Below are 9299 nucleotides of genomic sequence, written 5' to 3'. Positions count from 1 at the left end.
TTTGGGGTTCATATTTTTCCTAATGGTGAACATTGGAGTCTGGTGTTATTTGACATTGAAGTGAAGGTCATCTACTATGGAAACTGTGAGAAAAGCAGGGGATCCCATGGGCGTGTAAAGGTGTAAGTCTTATCTTTATGCTTTTGTATGTAGTGTCTGTTTCTAATGCCCTACTGAGCAAGTGCTTATCTATGTAGTTCTGCAAGAAAATTTGTGTGGAGCACATTTTGATAAAACATGATCTAGGTGCTACCATTGAGCATAAACAAGTTAGTGTGGCCACTCAAACTGACGATTTCATATGTGGTTGGAGGATGTGTATGAATGCTATGCTCCTTCTAAGACAAATTTTGGATGTACCATACGTAAGTACGCATGTTGTTTTAGTGCTTGTATCATCGCAATGTCTTTATGAAAAGAAGTTACTTTTGTACTTACTTTCATATTATCACGCATCTACACGATCTTGAATTACATGACTACAGCCCCTATGTTGTGCACAAATTTTCTGTAATGACCATTCAACATATTATAATTTTGGTGCATAGTTGATCAAGAGAGGAAAGCACAGGAGCTGATGAGTTTGAACAAGCCCGTGTTGACAAAATCATGCAAAGGTACCAACATACTCAAGAGGGGGTTCGAAACATTCAAGAAGCAATCAATCAATATTATGCACACTCCATAAAAGTAGAGGATTGGATTACATGTCAACGACAAGAGAGAGAGAGAGAGAGAGAGAGAGAGAGAGAGAGAGAGAGAGAGAGAGAGAGAGAGAGAGAGAGAGAGAGAACAGAGTAAAGATTCATAGGTTCAAGATGCATAGGAATCCATGGATGAAGCCCAAGCATTCAAGCGACGTGAAAGGGGCACGAAAGGGCACCCAAGACCAGCATCCCCCGAGGGAGAAGGAGTAGCAACCAAGGGAGAGGAAGGGGAGCAGTGGGGCAGGCATAGGGTAGGAAGAGGGAGTACCATATGAAGTCGTGTGTTTGCTGAGTGGTTCATATATATTTTATGGTTTGTTTCGGTGAGTTGATTTCAAGTGTTTGATGTCGACTTTGTTTTTGCAAAACTACCTTCTTCGTGGTTGTTTTTTTGTATAGATAGGTATGTATGGGATTGATAGATGTGTACAAGGATTCTCCATGATTGTTTCATTATATTTATCAGTGGTCAAAAGGCTTCTTGATTTCCACAAGAGAGTGGTGATGAGAGATACATAGATGTTTTTGCCACGACGCTGGTGAAGAACGCAGTGTGTACACCGTGAAAAGAGAATAAAGTATAGTAACCAAGTTGAAAGAAAGAGTGCTCTTCTCCTTTCTCCTTTCTTCTTTCTATGAATGAGAAAGAAGCTCTTACACTCTCTATAATACGTCTATATAGCCTTGTAGTAGTAGATGTAACTCTCGGCACTAAAAACTGAATAGAAACACTCAAAACGTGTAACACCTCTACTGAGATATTGTAATATTTTAATTTGTTACTTTTTTACTTAATCCCTCTTAAAAGTCCATTTCATTTTCTTGTTTTATTATTTCTTATGATTATTAAAGGTACCTTTTCTTATGAAATCATAAAAATATTAGTTTTCCAATGAGTCTTTATTTTACTTAGTTGTCATTTTATTTTGTTTTAGAATGCCAATGTGATCCTTTCACCTTATTGTTGAAGTGACACGTCTCATAACGTATAAGGCATTTGTGAGTATGTGTGTATTTGGACATTACAAATTTATATTAAAACACACACAAAATGACATGTAATTGTAAGCATTCGTCAAAACCTACTCTTGATATGACCAAATCCTGGCAAAGCTCTTTGCGGATGACTCCCTGTTATTCTTGAAAGCTTTCCCTCATGTGATTAAAAAAAATTCTAGATATTGCTAAAACCTTTTCCATTACTTCGGGGTCAAGGTGCATGATTGAGAAGTCAAGACTTGTCTCACTTTTCAGAAAACAACTCATTTGACCCATTTGTATGGACAGAAGAGATTGTGACAAAAGAGAAGATTATTTAACACATGGGAGTCCCCTATGAGTCAACATAATGCACAAGCAAATATCTTAGTGGTTCTTAAATAGAGTAAGGTGCAAGATGCAAAGGTGGGAGTATGTGCTGCTTCCCTTTCTAAGCACGGTTAGAGAAATTAATTTGTTCATGCTCTCGTATCATAGCCTTCACTAGCCCGCTTTTCAAGATAACCAAAAGCAGCTAGAAAGAATTCTTGAAACCAGTAAAAAGATTTATGTGGAAAATTAACACCAAAGACTCAATGCCTTGGCAACCAAATGGGAGTCAGTCACTAGGCAATGCAGCATTCTTAACCCTATTGTTCATGCAAAAATCCAGTGTGCCAAATTTGTGGTATCAATTGCAAAGCAATACCAAGCATGGGTGATTATGAAAAAGGATATGATGGACAAGGCTATGCTATTCTCCCAAGGGGGACAATGGAAAGAGATAGAAATTCATGACAAACTAATGGCCCCTAGATGGTCCAACTTGCAGAGACTAGGTGGTACAATAGGTGAGATGGTGCACAAGTGTACCAAACCAATGGATGCACTAGAGTGGGGAGAGTTAACAAAATAATTCCCAAAATCCATAGAATAGTGGTCCCCTTGGATCTCCAAAGTAGGGGATGAACTATTGGACTTATTTTGGAGAGAAATAGCTAGAAAGGTGAATAACAAAGGTCTCCAACGATTGACCCATTTTTGGGACGACAGTAGTAAGAGCTGAAAAGAAGAAAACCAACTGGCTATTGAGTTTCTTCTCAATTGCAATGAAATACTATTGGTAAACACGACTATTGAGGGGTTGGACAAGTTCTTGATTCCTATAGGTGTTTGAAAATGACTACTCAACAACTAGCTTAACAAGATCGTCCAAGAAAGTAGGGAAATGAGTTTTGCCCTTGGAAATAGAACTTGGATGAGTGCAATTGGGAAATTCTCTCTACCTTGGTGGGTAAGTGATCATGGATATTGCAATGCTAACTTAGTAGGGGTTACTAAGTTGTTAAATAATGTATCTAGAATCTCTTGTTTCTATAAGATTGACGCATGTAACCTTGTTAACTTAACTCTACTATTTGAGTTAATTGGCTTTGGGAATTTTTGTCAAAAATTTTGGGGCCTTTGCAAATGGTGGCTTTGTTATCCCAAAGCAAGTTTCTATCATGAAGCTGAAAAACCCCTCTCAAAGCTTACCTTTTATATTCCAAATTCACACATTCACAAAAGCGTGAGTGATAGTTAGGGTAGATGACCGGCCCTACTATGTAAACTAGCAAGAATTTCTTGCAATGTTACATGATATGAATAGAGTTTGATGATAAAATCTAAGAGGCTAGTTAACAAGCCAAAATTTGTAATTGACTTGAACGTAGTTTTGTAATCATTGGTTGATTTTTTCTTAATTTTTCCCTTTAATGTTAATAATTAGCTATAGCTTTTGAAAAAGAATTGATGAAACAACCATCATTCTTAACAACTATTAATGTAGCACCAACACCAAGAGGGGCATCTCTTTGCAATCCCAGTACCATTAAAAGAGCGCTTTCAATGTAATTAAAATATTTATGAGTTAAAAGGGCACTTTCACTTTGTGATTTTGGTTTATTTAGATTCTCATCTTAAAAATTAAAATCTAAGATGATAAAATCTAAGAGGCTAGTTAACAAGCCAAATTTGTAATTGACTTGAACGTAGTTTTGTAATCATTGGTTGATTTTTTCTTACTTTTTCCCCATAATGTAAATAATTAGCTATAGCTTTTGAAAAAGAATTGATGAAACAACCATCATTCTTAACAACTATTAATGTAGCACCAACACCAAGAGGGGCATCTCTCTGCAATCCTAGTACCATTAAAAGAGCGCTTTCAATGTAATTAAAATATTTATGAGTTAAAAGGGAACTTTCACTTTGTGATTTTGGTTTATTTAGATTCTGATCTTAGAAATTCTCTCCTCCTTATTAAGTTAAGATTATATTCTATGTATTTTGTATATGTTTTAATTCTTCCTATGCGTGCCACAAGAAGCACATACAAATTGATACAATCACAACAGTGGACATTTCAAATAGACAAGCATGACTCCACTTGAACAAAATGGAAAGGTTCAAAATCTGTATCCAAACCTCTATGCCTATGTGTTTGCTTAGACAACACATAAACACTACAAGGTAGGGCACATCTTCCATTCCTTATAATTTTTAGGAAGACACAATGTCAACTCTCCACCATACTTTAGTATGGCACTTTTGCATGACGTGTACTATATGTTATGTGTCTTTACTCTATGTCTCAATGCATGACAAAATATTTAACTATCCAGATTCTTTGCATTCGACCCTTGGTTGAATGCACCCATATAGGATTCGTATTGCGATTCAATTTTAGAGTTCATCAATGCTTCCTTTAGTTTAGTTTACCTCCATGTTTTCCTCACTAGTAGATGCTCAATGTCAGTTATCCTATCTATGTAATGAAGGTTACCACATATGTGGTAGTGACGTGTGTGAACACATTTAGGACCATCGAGGAACTTCTTCCCTCAATAAGAGGTTTTTCCCTTTGCATTGTGTACATGCCCATCACTCTAGAGCTATCTTATCTTTCTATATGCACACTAAGTGATACACTCTCCATGTGTTCCTTGGTTCTTCATCTTCTCCAAGCTATAACTCTGTTCTTGCAACCCTAATTCCAACAATTGGTATCAAAGTAGACCACACACTAAGTGATACACTCTCCATGTGTTCCTTGGTTCTTCATCTTCTCCAAGCTATAACTCTGTTCTTGCAACCCTAATTCCAACAATTGGTATCAAAGTAGGTCACGCCCTTCTATTATTGTTGCTAGCGCCCCTTCACTCATGTTCTCATATTTTTGTGAGACCTTGCAAGCTTCAAAAACATTAAAAGGTATTCCTAATATATTTATATTAGGAATATATTCATAATAATAAAAATATTTGTGGTAGTGATGTGTGTGAACACATTTAGGACCATCGAGCAACTTCTTCCCTCAATAAGAGGTTTTTCCCTTTGCATTGTGTACATGCCCATCAATCTAGAGATATCTTATCTTTCTATATGCACACTAAGTGATACACTCTCCATTGTGTGCCTTGCTTCTCATCTTCTCAAAGCTATAAGTCTGTTCTTGCAACCTTAATTCCAACAATTGGTATCAAAGCAGGTCACGCCCTCCTACTATTGTTGCTAGCACCCCTTCACTCATGTTCTCATATTTTTGTGAGACCTTGCAAGCTTCAAAAACATTAAAAGGTATTCCTAATGGATTCAAAAAAATTAAAAGGTATTCCTAATTCAAAGATTCCCTCAACAACAACAAAAACAATGTGCTAGTCTATAGTACATAGCAACGAGCAATGATGAAGCACATAAATTTACAGCAATATCAGCTGGGAAGGATAGATACAACAATGAGAAAGACAGAGAGAGAGAGACTTTAAAGAGAAGAAAAAACTAAAGGAAAAATAAAGGAGAAGAGAAACACAAATATACCAATGTGAAGTTGACCACCTCTTTATATGGATACAAAATGTCTTTTGACTTTCCACCTTCATATGTCTTTTGACTTTTTGTCTTCATCTGCCTTTTAACTTTTCACCTTCATATGTCTTTTGACTTTTCGTCTTCATCTGTCTTTTAACTTTCCACCTTCATCTATTTTTTCAATTCCTAAACTCACCCTTTACTTAGGCACTTAATATGTTTTGAAAGAATTTTTATTTTCTGAGATTGGGGAGACCTAATAGGTTGATTAATACTTCAAGATAGCTCCTAGATTTTGGTGAGTTCAAATTTTTCAGTCGGGCTCATTTTGGCCTCCGTTTCCACTACAAGCAATAATGCGAATACAATTTTGTCCTTTTGTGTAGAATTTTTGTCAATGCAATGTTTTTAGTAAAAAAAAGTCCCTTACAATGCTCTTTGGGTTTTGCTTTATAGCAGGTACTATCCTTACTTTGTTTTTCCTCTTTCGTGATTGTTTACACATCATGTGCAGTCACTTGCCATGGCTGACACCATCGTAGATGTTTACACCTAAGGATAAAGGGGACGGAGCTAACTATCCAATGTGTGCTCATAGGATGACACATGTTCTTGTGTCAAAGGTGATTTAAAATGTTGTGCAATACATTGATATATGGATATAGGCTCTACTGAGGATGTTGTAGGCTTTAGTAGATGTGTTGTTGCGTTTTTTTGCATATGGCTGAGTAATCTTGTTGGGATGTAAGAGATGCCATGTTGCTAAAGTCACTTTTAAGAAAGAATAGGGTGCATTTGAACATGCTTTTTTTGCTACTCAAAGATGTAGTGGCAACAGTAATGTAGCCTCTCGAGGTTCTTCTATGAGTAGCAAGTCACTTGGGTCTAGTGCTTCTACCGATAGCAGCTAATTTGGTAATTCTAGTAAAAAAGGTAAGAAGAAGATAAATTGTCATTATTGCAAGGCTAATGATCACTTCATAAAGCGATGTCCTAAATTTAAGGCAAAAGTAGCTAGGAAGAAAGAGGCTGGATCTTTTGCCAATGCCGCTATTACAAAATCTTCTTTAAATAGAGATTACGATGATGATGCAAATACAAAATGAGCGTTGAAAGCAAAGTGTACTTATGATCCTTCTATCCATGATGCATGCGTGTCACTTGATGCTGAGTCACATGCTTGGTACCTTGATAGTGGTTCTACAAAGCACATTCCTTTGCATTGTGACTTATTTACCTCTCTTGAGGTTCTCCTCATGTGAATACAATCATTTGTGCCAACAATGCTTATCCAATCAAGGGAGTTGAAAAGATTATGCTAATTATTGGGAATGGCATTTCTTTGACAGTTGTTGATGCACTTTATGTACCAAGGATAGAAAAGAACTTTTATTTGTATCTGCACTTGCAAGGCTTGTTCTTGTTGTCAAATTTATGGATGACATATACAACACATGATTTCACTTTTGGTGATAAAATTGTTGCATATGGCATTTTGTGACATGGGATATGTGGGAAAAAATTTGCAAATGTAGTTGTGGATACAAAAACTATTTCAGATGAAGAACTTTGGCATGCACTTTTTGGGTATCTAAATTTTTCTATTTACTGTTTTTGCAAAAACTTGATATGGTTATTTCTCTACTACCTCTTGAAGCACCTTCTAAGCATGTTTATGAAGGCTATATTTTGGGTAAAATTCAGTGTTCAAATTTTATAAAGGATAGTTTAGTTAGGGCTACATACAAGTTGCAACTTGTGCATACTGATGTTTGTGGGACTATGTACACTACATCCTTAGATAATTACTTAAACTTTGTGACTTTCATTGATGACTACTCCAAGCATGCATGGGTGTGAACACTTAAAGCTAAGTCCATAGTGTTTACGTGCTTCAAGTATAATATCTCGTTATGGCTATGTCTCAAAATTTACTATGGACACCATTTGTTTAGATCAAGGGGGGAAGTATGATTCTCACAAGTTTGATGCATTTTTGGCTAGTTGTGGGATAAACACCAAGTATTGTCCCATATACACCTCAACAAAATTGTGTTGTTGAGAATAAAAAAAGGTCGCTTATGGAGATGGCATGGTGTATGGTCAAGTGTCAAGTTTACCACATTCATTTTGGCTTGAGGATGTCATGTGTGCTAGGTATGTACTTAACAAGTGTCCTACTAAAGCCTTTGCAATCTAAGACTCCTTATGAAGCATGGCATGATAAGAAGCCATCTATTGATCACATGTGTATTTTTTGTTGTTTAGCTTATGTTTTTGTGCCACAAAAGCAGTGCATAAAAATGGATGATAAGGTTGTCAAATGTATTTTTGTTTGGTTACAATCTTGAAACCTATGGGGGATACAAAAAATGTTACAAATCAGCCCATTACTAATGTAGATGTACATGATGTATTTGATGTGGGCTGAGCATGAAGAGGCTAGGGATATGTCAAAATGGCTAGCGCATACTTTGTGTGATAGTAAATTGGATGTACGTATGTCTAGTCATACTCGTTCGGGTTCTTGCTATGCATCAGATTGTTATGCTTTGGCTATTTCTAGTTTATGTGATGAAGAGGAATCTCTTTTCTTAATGAAAGATAGAGTTCAAAAAATTGGATGTCTACAATGCAATCAAAATATGAGACCCTTATAGAAATAAAGCATGAACTTTATGTGATTTGACCCCTTGGCAAAGAGGTCATTGGTACAAAATGGTTTTACAGGTTGAAATGTAAGCCATATGGTGAGATTGATCTCTACTACAAGGCTAGACCTACTGCAAAAGGTTATGCACAGCAAACAGATATTGACTATGAAGAGACTTTTTTCAACTTGCAGTATGACTATTGTTCATTTTATGTGGATTGGCAACTCACTTTGGATGGAATGTACATCAATTAGACACTGTTACTCCTTTGTTGAAAAGTGATATATTTGAGGAAGTATATGTAACACAGCCTCATGGCTTTGTCAAGAAAAGAAAGTGTACAAATGTAAGAAAGATTTATTTGGGTAGAAGCACTTCCCTCATGCTTGGTATGAGAAAACTGGCACTCATTGGGCTAAATAAGGCTTTTGTAAGAGTCCAACTAAAATCACTTTGTATGTCAAATGTGAGGGTGATGTATATCTCATCATTGTTTTGTACGTAGATGATTTGTTTATTACTAGTGTGATTATGACACAAATTCTTGAATTCAAGGCTAGGGATTTCATTCATGTCTTCACGTGAAGTGCGAAGTGGTAACATTCATGTTATTAACACTCCATTAGAGTGTTAATAACATCAAATTCACAAGAACCTGCTAGAACCGACACTTCCTGTTAGCCCGCTGGGCATTCTGTCTAGCCCGATGGGGCCAGATGAGCAAGCTATCATGCCCGACGGGCTCGGCTATATCCTCCTCTTTCTCTCCATTTTAGGAGGTGGCTATATAAATGATGTCCCATCCTTGCATCTGTCCATTTTGTCACACTTGTTGGCTTAGTTGAGGTCTTGGTTTTCGTTCAAGTAGCTTTGATTTTTATATTTTTCAACATCACAAACAGTTACAACTTACTTCCCCTTGGGTGTCTATCCGCTTGGAAACAGGTTTGGATAGGGAGAATTCTTACGAAGGGTCTAGGTGGTGCAAGTGCTTAGGGCTCATTTATATGGCTGGAATGGAGTGCTCCTTATCACTACACCTACATATTGTTTTGTTACCTCCCTTGGGTGTCTATCCACCTAGAAATAGGTTTGGATAGGAAGCATC

Source organism: Adiantum capillus-veneris, chromosome 18 (genome assembly GCF_014529385.1).
Source record: "Adiantum capillus-veneris isolate H3 chromosome 18, ASM1452938v2, whole genome shotgun sequence".
Lineage (NCBI taxonomy): Eukaryota > Viridiplantae > Streptophyta > Polypodiopsida > Polypodiales > Pteridaceae > Adiantum > Adiantum capillus-veneris.
The sequence above is the reverse complement of the archived record's forward strand: the minus strand, read 5'-3'. Positions refer to the sequence as shown.